We start from the raw sequence: 12,308 nt of genomic DNA on the forward strand, positions 1-12,308 counted from the left end.
AAATATATAACTCTAACCAATAGACAGACTGTTTACAGACAATACCTTATTCTTGCAAGTAAATATTCTAATATATGCTTGTTCATCTCACCTACAAGTCTTATAAAAGCGTCAGTTCTTTAAAACAGCTCAATGAAACAAATTAAATGCACTGTTTCTGCACTGTTCTGATCTATGGTAAAATATATACAAGCTTTTTACATGGGAGTAAACAGTAAACACACAGAAGCGCAAGGAAAAACACTGCCTTTTAAAGGATTGTAGTAATCTCTTTCTTTGTGCTCAGGGATCAGAAGAGGAAAGGATGAAAATACTCTCAGTGCTCCCTTTCACACTGAGAAAAGTATGGAAACATCATTGCAAATGACAAGGAGCCCAGCACAGGCCCTTGAGGCACCATTCTGTAGTTGGCCAATGGTTTTTTTCCTCATTTCTTTCCAGCACAATGCTGTCTCCTGCAAGGCCACTTGTAGGATTTCATTACATTCTTCTGGACACTTTAAAGAATGGTAAAGTGTTTTTTTTTGGCAGTAATACAAAATTAAACTGCTGTTCAGAAGAGTTTATAATCTCAGGGCTCCATTACATAAGGGTAAATGCACATAAATAACTCACACCCTTCTGTATTGTACATCCCTTGAAATCCGCAGACAAGAAATGAGTTTGTAGGTTGCACGTTTTGAGAAAATGTGGCAGGTTCATACACTGAAAGTGAACATCTGAACAGGGACATTATGGCTGGTGGCAGCCATCCAATGCGTTCAGGAGAACTGCAGGAGCTAAAGCACCGGTCTGCTTTCAATCAGGAATTCTGACTGTCGTTACCTACCTACAAAATGATTGTTTGGGGAATCTTTTCAGTGAAAACTGCACCACCACCACCACCCCAAATAAATAAATAAATAAATAAATAAATAAACATGTGTAAGCAAAAAATCAAGCTGGTCTTGAAAGAAATATGTGGCAATAGTAATGCGCACAATTTAAATCAATAATAAATAATATTTGTACTATTTAGGAAAAAAAAACACTCCATCACTATGAGAAGATATAATCCAGTGACTAAAGAACCTGAGAGGTTTTAAACAAGTTTCTATAGAACTATGGGAAGTCTCACGTGATAAGCAGTTCTTACTTAATCAAGATTCTTCTTCAGAGTCTTCTGTGATATAGGAAATGCAAACATCATTTGTTGATGTTGCCAGAGGACAATCAAGGATGTCATTTATTTCCCCCTTCATCACCATTACAGAAATTGCACCAGTACCCCCAGCTAAAATTCGTCCATCCTGATCTCTTCTGCCAATTGAAGAGGCTTCTGCAACCTCCCTGAGAGGATTAAAAAAACCTTATCTAATTCAGATGATGCGTTCTTTTACTCAGAAAGGTCAAATTCCTGAAACATCAAAATCACCAAGGAGAAACGGCCTCAAAGGGCAAACGCAGTTACACAGACCAGGACACAAACTCCTTAAACAATCTTAGAAAATAATCACAGGGACAGCTCTCAAAAGGGAACTTTGATGGAGACAGGGAAAATAATAATAGTAAAAATAATTAACTTCTGCCCACATTTCTAATTTGTGTCCCCAAACTTAGCTATTCAAGATACCTTTGTTCTATTATGATTTCAAAAAAGCTTTGCCCACAGGAGTCATGAAGCACCCCTTAACCTTTACAGATGAGTATGTCAAAATACGGGGCTGAATATCTAGAGGACTATTTTCCCATATATCCCAGATTGAATGTTTTTTTTATTTCCAGAGTAGATCTAGGACTGCATAGTTTAGCAGATACTCCAGAATACTTAACCTTTCTTCTCTGATTTCAGATTTTATACAAATTAGGCACAGTTCCTTCAGTAATAGAACACAACCAACACTGTGGATTTTCATTCTGTTATCTACCCTTCCATAAAGATGAACTGCTGCCTTCCTATTACACCCCGTGTGAGAGGGGCATGTAACTGAGTCCAAGTATGTCCCATCAGGTGAGACTTAACATCTGCAGGAACAGGAGTTATTTAGGAGCACCTGAAAGTAACCTCATGGAATAATAGAACTCAGCATTTAGTCAGGTGTGCTGCTGTACTGTAGACAGGATGAATGACTGATACATGAAGGGGTCAAAACACTTATTTTTATATGCAGCTGCATATTTGTCTTCATCCTTTAGGTTCATCTCAGACTGTGACAGTCTGGATCTAAATAACAGTCTCTTGTAGTCTCTGCTTCTCTGCCTTTTTGAAAATTACACAAATGCAATAGGTAATCCACATTTCTAAATAAGTTGCTTTGTTTTTAATAACAGCGTGTGTATGACTGTAAAATACATGTAAACACTTTATGCTTTCCTCTAGTTGTATTATGTGGTGTATAATTGTACTTATAGAAACTTTCATGAGATTATAAAGACAGAATGTACTGTGCAAAAGAAAAAGCAATGCATTAAAGGCAACTCTTTTCATCACTACTGAGCACTGTTGAAAGCCCAGACAAATTAGTTTTACCAGTTCTGAAGCATGGCATTCTGCTAAATACAGTGAGGTGAGATGACTTAGCTACAAATAACAACAACAACAATAATAATAATGAAATAAATTTGATTCTACAATTTTACAGTCTTCCTGAAACACAGGGTGTTTTGAATGGGGGAAAAGACTCAACGAAACAAATCAGACAAATACCTTTTGAAAGACTGGCCCTTTAAGAACAGTGCTAGGAAGTGTATGAAGCCATACAGAGCTTTTTCCAAAACTAAAGATTATCCACTCAACTCAATCAAAATTAATAGCAAAGGTAAGTAATGATCAAGAGCTGTGCATGAAAATGCTATCCCAAGCGTATCAAATGTAGTTTGTTCTGATAATGACAGATTAACTCTTTGGTTTGAAGGACTCTTCTACTTTGCGTTTATAAAGTATATACTGGAATTCTGTCTATTTGCTTTACAAATCTCTTTGGATGTTCAAGGATGAATCCTAAAGTCTTTGAGAAGAGTCTGAAAATAGCAGCTGAACATATTAGATGACCTCAAGTTGCAGGACGCAGGAAAACATTTTTCACATGGAATTTAAACCCAATTTTTTCAAAGGGTGATCTCAAACAGCCATGTTCACCCCAACAATTCAATACACAGATTTAAAAATAAAATTTAAATGCAGCATGAGAAATTACAGTTGTGAAATACTAGAAAGCAGTCAAGAAATACTAAGACATGAGCCACAATTCTTATTGATTATTCAGTCTAAGGACCTGGTGAGCATGATCATAAGGCAAAACTCAATAAAGCCCAATAGCTGTTACTAAGTTTTCAGAAATCTCAACATCTCTTTACCTCTTTTTACTTTCACCAGCTCACTGAATTAGCAATTTTACCACAGTAAGTATTGCCATCACAGGATGAAAGAATAGGAGCAACTGTTGCAGTTGAAGAAGCATGGCATTATATTGTCATGAAAACAAAAAAATATATCTTTTTTAGGGGAAGCTAAAATCAAGGCTTGTAAAAATAGGGGCGCTCACAATAGCAGATAATCTCATATCCAACTAGCATCTTCTGTGACTAGATTCTAGAAGGACCTGGTGTGCAGGAGGAAGAAACATGCTCAAGGATGGAGGTCATGACAACACCTGGAAGAGATGGCAGAATCTACAAAAGAGAAAGAACATTTCACTGACCATCTGTGATGTTGCACGTGCTCCTGAGAATGATTGCCTGTCCTAGATATGAGAGTAGTTTTCAGACAGTAGGATTATGAATCTGTCTCTGACCTAAATCTGTTACATCTCCCACTGTCACTGCAAAAATTATCCTTTAATTGATCTTACTCTTGCTGCTGTTCAGATTGGGTCTCCCACATCTCCTGAATTATAAAACATAGCAAGCATGAGAAATTTCTATTCTTTTTTACCACAAACACCTCCAAAATATGAGTATCACCTTTCTTAAGTTTTTCTGAATTGAAAACAGTCTGCTGTTGATTCACAAGCTATAATAACTGAGGTACTATTTCCTTTCTATGAACTGTCTAAACATTGTTAATTTTTCTAAGCAGCATTAAAATAGACCAAAAAAAATACCTTATTGTGCATCCAGCACTGCCAGTCCATTTTTCCACTCCAAATTCATTACCCATGTGATAACCATGTAAAAGGTAACTGCATGTTTCAAATCTTTTCTTCCAATGTATAAGAACTTCTTTTCTAGCAGCACTTGTTTTCTGTTTTACCCTCCTACCATTTCTTCCAGCTCTTCCATATCTCTCCAGCATCTTTTTCCCATCCTGTTAGATAAACATAATTAATTGTAAAGTGTGGGTTTTTTACTTCTACTGTTAGCCATTCTTCCCTAGTTTATTAAAAGCATCTTTAAACCCAGATACCCTAGAAGAAAACTACATATTCTCTTTCTGAAACCTTCATCATGCAGAAAAATAATCAGTGAACTCTCAGTATCTTCTGTTTTTCAGCACTCTCTTAATTGATATATTGTTAGACATCTTTGATATGATGCAGTGAATGCCTGGAAGCATAGTTGAATGCTACAGAAAAAAATGCAAGGAAGGAAAAATCAAAGATTACACAAGTCCTTTTTGCTTTGTTCTTCTTACCTGGTTGATTTACCTCTAAGATAAATCATAACACTCTGTCTCAAAAAAAGCCTCATAGCATATGTCAGGGCTTAGGGTGAATTTCAGAAATATATTAAAAACCTTTGCATGATGTGAGTAGCAGGTATTTCTAGAATTTCCAAAGAGTATGATTTTCAATAAAGTCTCTTTTCTGAGACAGCAAAGTCCTGAATAGCTAAGTTTGATCAAGAAACTTAATTGAAAAACTGCTTTTGCAAAATGAATGCCTTCTTCCCACAGTACAGATATTTTAAAAGGCTTGCAGATGGCAAAATGAAAAACAGGTTGGGGCAAGTGTAATATTCTATTTTTTACTTAATATTCTTTTTTTTTTTAATCCACACACATATCTCATATAAAAGCAAGAAAAATTACCCACCTTCCTAGTGAAATAAAGAACACTACAACAAAACAAAACAAAAAAGCATAAAATAGCATTAATGAGTGCAAAAATAAGGTGAACACACAGAAATCAAAGTTGGATTAAGAGAAATTCCTTCAAAAATTTTATGGAGTAACTTGAGCCCTTATGTTCCTCAGATAGAGCATTGTAAATCTATAACAAAACACACACATATATACACCACACATACATATAAATGGGGAAAATAGATATATATGGGCTGCAGGTTGGAACAAACTTTTAGGCAGTTTTAGACATTCTCTGAACATCATCACAGACTACACTTTTCACTGATGGGAAGACCAAATTCTCATATATCATTGATTGATACATAAAGTATTTTTATGGGAGAGAAGTAGCCAGTCTCTCCTGCTCATGAAAACAGAGGGGGGGAGAAAGTAAGCAAGATGCAACAATTTAAAGGAGATAGAAGTACATCAATCAAGGACGGCAGCGGTATACTTATGCCTGACACATATAAGATATATACGCTGCTACAACTTCAGCACTAGGAAATTCTAAAATATAAAGTGCAAAGTTGCTATCTTATGGAATATGATAAAGTTAACACTGGGAAAACTTGAAAGTTGCAGAAATAATAGACAAGAAAAGGAATAGTGAAGCCACGTATTACAGGAATTGCTGATAACTATGATGGTAGGTACAAGAGAGATAGCATTGGCATTAGTATACTGATAAAGTAGAAAAATGTATCAAATCCAGCATCAGCTGTCTTGTAGGAGTAATACAGTGTTGCATTACTAGTTTTTTCAGGAGTACCATGTAGCATCAGAATACCTATCTGCAAGACTCCAGTGCAGATAGGCACACCAAGAAATAGGTGACGAAGGAGAACAGAGAATCCATTACAGAGAAGTCATATAGTAGAAAGTCACTTTACAATAGTATTTGAAGAACTTTTTCATCCTACTGTCCAATTTCACTCCCTTCTGAATAGTTAGGATAAGCCTCGACATTCGTCCTTCAGAAAAATCCTCAGGAGAGCTCTGTTATGAATTAGATCTTACCTTTTAGAGTAAATAGTATTTTGGTTTACAGAATAACCATGTAATATCCCAAATTTATTAATGTCAGTTGCAACATCATGCATCTTGAAATACAGACTTGTACAGAAAAGCAATGTTATCCATGCAAAAAAGCTCATGCCCATGCCATTTCCATCAGTGTAGTTAACACGTGCTTGTGCCTTATTTGAGCCCTTATGCTGTACTTGTTCTTCAAGAGATTCAAAAGCATGCACTCAGTTGCATATTATAAATTGAAATAAGAATTGGAAGCATTCCAAAACACATCTGACCAGTTATATCAGGGAAAAAGCCAGTGCTGATGAAACAACAAAGGTAATTAAGCCTCGGGAAGACTGCATGGACTAGAGCATAGTTATTTCTGAATGTTCTGAAGCTTACCCAAGTCCAGCACAAATGCATACACTTCAGAAAGGCAATCTTGGCCTTTCTGAAACCAAGGACAAAAATTCATCAGCTTCAATGGGGTGTGAATTTTTCTCAGATGTTGCTGGGATATTTGAAATTGTAGTGTCTAAGCAACGTTTGTAGGTTACACGTATGGTTTTAGATGCATAAATCTGATCCTGCAAACAACAGTTTATTTTTCTTGAATTTCTACTTACATCATTGTTAATTCCATATCTGCGTAAAACTTCCTTGACTTCCTCTGGATGCTTTCACAGACCTTAACATCCTTTCTTATGTCGTGGAGACCAGAATGGCAGACGATACTCAAGATGAGGCTGCACACCCACAATAAGTAGAGAGGGATGGAAATGTTGTTTTCTGTTGGTTTTTTAAGCATTCATTAATTTATTAACTCCTTGTGGCTAAAAATCAGTCAGTGAAATTGTTGTAGAATTATTAGGTTTGGGTTTAATTTGGGTTATTTCTTTTTTTTGTTGTGACCTCAAGTCTCATCCAGTGAGGTCAATTTACCGTTTGTAATTACTAGCTGCTATTAGTCAGAGAGATGCTTTTTGTCCTGAGAAGAGCAATCCTGTGTTCCTTGTGCACTGCAGCTTCTTCTTCCTCCATCTGCAGGAACATTCTGCTCATTTTGATGAATTTCAAAAGCTGGCATAAACAGTGATACCATTTACCGTCCTGGCAAAATTAGATTTCATGGTCCAGTTGTCAAAGGAATAACGGGAATCCATTTGTCGCATGCAAAGACCTGTCAGCATGAGAATTACCTGTGACTGTCACAGATGACAAGTGTTAATTAATGGATTTTTCTGAAGGAGCAGTCATTCTGACAGGACCTTCTACCTGTCGGCTTTATGAGAAAACCCTTTTTATTGCTGACAGGTCACTCCCAGACTTCAGCTTCTCCTTGGTCTGAAGGAGTCCTCAACAGCTACCGCTTCAGAGACAAATTAAAAAACAAGGAAACAATTCAGTGCACCTTTATAAATCAAATTGGCAGCAAAACAGAATTGAAATGAGACGTGCAATGGGATGTGCAAGAGTTCAAAGGACAAAGTACAATGCAATTATATTTTAAAGTATTTGCTGAACATCCTGTGGAAAAGAACTGAACAAACACCTCTGCACCCCATATGACTCTGGGTTAAGCTCAGGGAGGTGAATGAAGGATGAAAACAATGTGTTTCCCATGTTTCCATGGCAGCTCTCTCATCAGCCCGCTGATCAACAGGGGAGCCCAATTTCCTCTCATTGCTCATCTTGTCAGAGGTGTTGGCAGCACATCTCCAGCTCTTAGTGCCACCTTGGCCACCTCAACATGTCCCATTGAGGTTACAGCCCTGTGGTACAGAGAGATCATTCCCTCTCAATCAGATATGTTGCTCATTTGGGGAACTACTTGAGAATAATTTCCACATCACAAAATTGCTGTTCTCTCACACGTTGCACACTGATCCCGAAATATGACAGGCTGTTCATCAGGGAATGAGCCTAACACCTGACAAAGCCCAACATGTCTATAAAGAAACCTGGAGGAACAAGGTCCCCTTGGTACATACACCAATGAGCTGAGCTGCAGAATGGGCAGAGAGCAACGAGCTGCTATAACCAGCAGTACTAAACATATAGGGGAAAACTTTGGTCACAAAACTAGCTACAATATTCCCTCGTGTTTCATAAACACTGAAGTTTCACCTAACATTAATAAAGCCTTAAAAACATTAATAAAATAAAAGTTCTTGTTTGAATAAAGGCTTTTTAGTTTAGCAAGTGAAATGTGAGATCGTGAGATTCCAGAAGAATTTTGACATCTTTTAGATGTGAGCTTCAATTTCTGCAATAAAAACCTCAAGCTTCTGATGCTGCTTCATGCCAGACCTAGCTCAGTACTCACTGCTCCAATAGATATGTATGCTTTGCATGTGCTGGCTAAAATAAATTATTGCGAACTATATCCAACACAATCAGAGGCAGCTGAAAACCCTTTTTTCCTTTGCAGCCAGAGATGAAGATACACAGGCTCATTTTCACCACCAGAATGAACCATTTCACATGGCACTGGGCATGATAATATGAACTTCCAGTAAAGTTAAGTTCAAATGTAGTTCACTGTACAACTTAAAGGACGCTTTTTTCCCTCCAACAGTTCCTTTAAAAGCACTGTTTATCAAAGTCTTCTTTGCATGATTGTTCCCTATAATTCCATTTGCAACTCCTGATTTATCAAAATACTTAAGTGCTTAGATTTATATTTGTGGGAATAGGCATATAAAAAAAAAATCATTAAAGGAGAGATACAATCAGACTAGTAATGAAGCTGTTTTGAAGTAAGGACTTCCTAAGTGGACAATAATTAAATAGGAGTGCATTATGTGCATACCATATTTATCAATAAAAATACCGTATATAAATGATATTTATGGAAGCTGAGTCATAAAAGTTTCTCAAAAAATACACAGTTGCATTCAGACAAGAAAAGCCAATCGTGAAACCTTCACTAGATATTCAATAATGAATGATGAAATCAGAGATCAATACAAGATGTAGGAAAATGTGTTTGGACAGATTCTTAGCAAATCAGAAGCATCATAATTTGGTTGAGCTTAAGCCAAGTGTTTTATCCACCCTACACAAGATTAAGTCAGAGAAGTGAATAACTGTGCACGAAAAAAACCCAAAATTCTGTGCACTACTTATTTTATAAATTAGGAGTTTCATAATTTTGAATGCATGATTTAACCTCATTTACACTGCCTCTTCACCACTCCCAGCAGAGCAAAAGAGTGGAGCCTAAGGTCTTTTCTGATTCAACACTAGCTTTGATTGCCTCTTGAAAGTAACTAGAGCTGAGAATTGAAAAGAAGAAAGAAAAACAATTAAGAACAGAGAATGGACATAGGGTAGAAAATTAAGGAAAATAATCACTTAAAAACAAAAAGAAAACTGGAAAGTTTACAGCGTTAAGAGAAAGGATACGTTTCTGAATGGATCTTCAAGGAAGCATTTAGATTTTTGCTTAAAATTTGATTAGATAGTTGTTAGCATGTATAATGATGTGAATATCTACTGAGGGCTGACTCAGCATTTTGGCCATGTGACAGTCATCACACTCCTCTACTCAATGCACAAGCCCATTTTTAGCGCCTGCATAACCACAATTTCTGCAGCAGATAATTCAAAGACATACACTTTAAATGAAAAATCAGAGAGAGATGTTATTGGTTAGCACAAGTCAACTTGCACATCCCTCACGAGTTACAGCTTGCAGAAGATGATACAATATGCATGAGCAAACTCAGTAGAGAAGTCTTAAGCCCACTCAGGACATGCAGCAACAAAGATAACAAGATGCTCTTCCTGTTAACAAGACACCATTAAATAAAAAGATTTGCCATGGTAATAAAAAAATATATAAGCAAGAATAGACACGGTCTCAAAATTGTACCCAAAATGAGCAATTCTTCTAAAGAAAATGGGATAAAGGCAGGATAAAGTGAAGATACATATAAGAGCAAGTATAAATAGAAAAGACAGCGACAAACCAAAAAGAAAACAAAGAGATTAGCTTAGGAAAACAACAGACAAGAAAATAAAAACAGATATAACATCTCTCCTGAGGAAATGAATATGAAGTTGGAACTAAATGGAAATGTCTTACCAAGGACAAACAAAAGAAGAGGAATGGATGCAATAAATAAATAAATAAATAAACAAATAAAACAGAAGAAGAAATAAAAAGACTTCAAATGGGAGAATATTAGGCAGTTGCAAACAGCCAACCAGTCTAAGTAATTTTAGAAGGCATTCAAAAAGTAAACATTATTTTGCAAGGGCATGCAGAAGAACAAAGTGTGTCCCTATCCACTAAAAGTAGTCAGCCAGTTCCTGTGTCCTCTACCAAACTTTTCTAAGGGGATTTGAACGTGCAGCTTTATTTTCCAGACACTACTGTTTGATCATGGTTCCCATCAATATTATTATCCACAATGCTTTTGTATTTTCCCCTGCAATGGCATTTTGTGAGTCAGCCAGTGCAGCAGCCCTGAGCTAATTGACAGGCGTCACTCAGAAATAGCAAAGCAGACCACAGAGATGAGTACTTGGGCAGGTAGACATTATGTTCTACCCTTCTTAACAATATTAGAAGCAAATTGACTTAATATTTAAGAACAGGTCATTTCTTTTTGTCTGAAAAGATAACAGAAGTTGGTTTCCCAATGTGAAATCCTAAGGACCTAGAACTAGCATCTGTTGAAATCAATGGGGAAAAAATAAAGGCATATTTTGTGTTGATTTCAGAGAGCTGTGAATCAGTTTCCATCACATTAATCACAAAGCACAAGTAGAAACGAGACTCCTTTTTTTTGTATTGCTACTTTTCTTTTCTTTTTTACAGTGGTTGTATAAAAGCCAAACAGCAGGCTTAGCAGCAGCATGAAGTTAACCTTCCAGAAAAATACCTTTCTCCTTTGTCCTTAACAGATATGTGTAAAAAGATGGCTCAGAGTATTAGACCTGACCACAAATTCTCTACATGTTGTGCCAATCCTCATTTCTCAAGCAAAATTCAGTTTTATTCAGTGCTATGTCTAAAACATTTTCATGGAAAAATAATGTATTTACACACCTGGTTTTAAAGAAAATAACAATTAGCAGTTCAGGAAAGTGTGTTTTTCTGACTGCTTACATGTAAGAAGACAGAAAAAAAAAAGAAGGCTCTATTTTAGTAAGTGTCTGAGCTTCCTTTATGGGATGCACAAACACTGCTTAGCGGGAAAGGGGCTGCTGCAAAGAGGGGCAGAGAACTCTTGGCCCTTCTCTGAGGATGGCTGAGCTCATTCTGCTTCCTGCAGCCCTTCTGCATACAGATGTTTGGAATCTGTGTGTCTTTTCTTATTGATGGCAAAAAAATAAAAAATAAATAAAATAAATAAAAGAAGTATTCAAAACTTCAAGCACTTGCTTGAATTGAATAGAAATTGCAAAAGCAACAACATTAGTAGAATTACAAGAGTAGATAATAACCTTTCTTGACTCTCCCTATAGATCTCCATGGTAGGCATACAGTGTCTCCAATCTTTTATCAAAAAGAAAAATAATAATAATACAAGAAAACTGTTTATCCTATCAAAATATCGACATAAAACACATCTTCATAATGATTTTCCTAAAGAAACTTAAAGAAATCCTTCTGGTATTTATTTTTTGTAGATTTCTATTGGATTATTAAATGTTTCTGATTGTTGAAAGAGAATGTGTACTGTAACGAAATAGACTTCACCCTTTACAAACATCAGAAGAAGTAGGGGGTCTGTGCCAAACCTGGTGAGAATTCTCCAGTCAACTGAGCCAAACCCAGAAACCCTGTTCCCTTCCACAACAGCAAAGAAACAAACTTCTCTTGGATATATTTCCGGTGACAAATTCCCTTAATAAGCCAAGAACTTTCTTTATCTTGAGGCTGTCTACTCCTAGCAGCTGGGCAGTCTTAGAGAGGTTTAAAAACCCTAATGCCAGCTGTACAGTCTCCTCAGGAGCAGGAGGATAGATATCTCCCAGCCCCTCTGTACAGCCCTGACATCTGCTCCACTGCTTGTGGCCCTGCAGATCCTCTCTCATCACTTTCCAGATGGCCAAGCAACCACCTCCTCCCAAACAGATGCAGGCAAGAAACTGGGCTGTTCACTTGTGTTCAACCACCAATTTTCCCACCAAATAACAGAGGAAGTATTTAACAAAAATATAACAAGGAGTCACACGTAAGTCTTCTATTGAAGCACCTTCCATCCTGTGCAAGATAAATTTACCAACAATA

The 12,308-nt window shown here is 36.7% G+C and overlaps 1 long non-coding RNA gene across 5 annotated transcripts in view; it reads right to left on the reverse strand.

Annotated features, from left to right (window-relative positions):
- The window catches only part of LOC107318434 (uncharacterized), a 55,109-nt gene that overhangs the window by 30,343 nt on the left and 12,458 nt on the right, over nucleotides 1–12,308 (reverse strand). For all 5 annotated transcript variants that reach the window (XR_014933622.1, XR_014933623.1, XR_014933621.1 and 2 more), the window contains exons 3-4: nucleotides 6,688–7,430; nucleotides 4,083–4,285 (exon numbers count right to left, since the gene is read on the reverse strand). This is a non-coding gene — a long non-coding RNA (uncharacterized LOC107318434). The remainder of the gene's footprint in view (nucleotides 1–4,082; nucleotides 4,286–6,687; nucleotides 7,431–12,308) is intronic.

Source organism: Coturnix japonica, chromosome 12 (assembly GCF_054131305.1).
Source record: "Coturnix japonica strain WE chromosome 12, WE-NBRP24, whole genome shotgun sequence".
Taxonomy (NCBI): domain Eukaryota; kingdom Metazoa; phylum Chordata; class Aves; order Galliformes; family Phasianidae; genus Coturnix; species Coturnix japonica.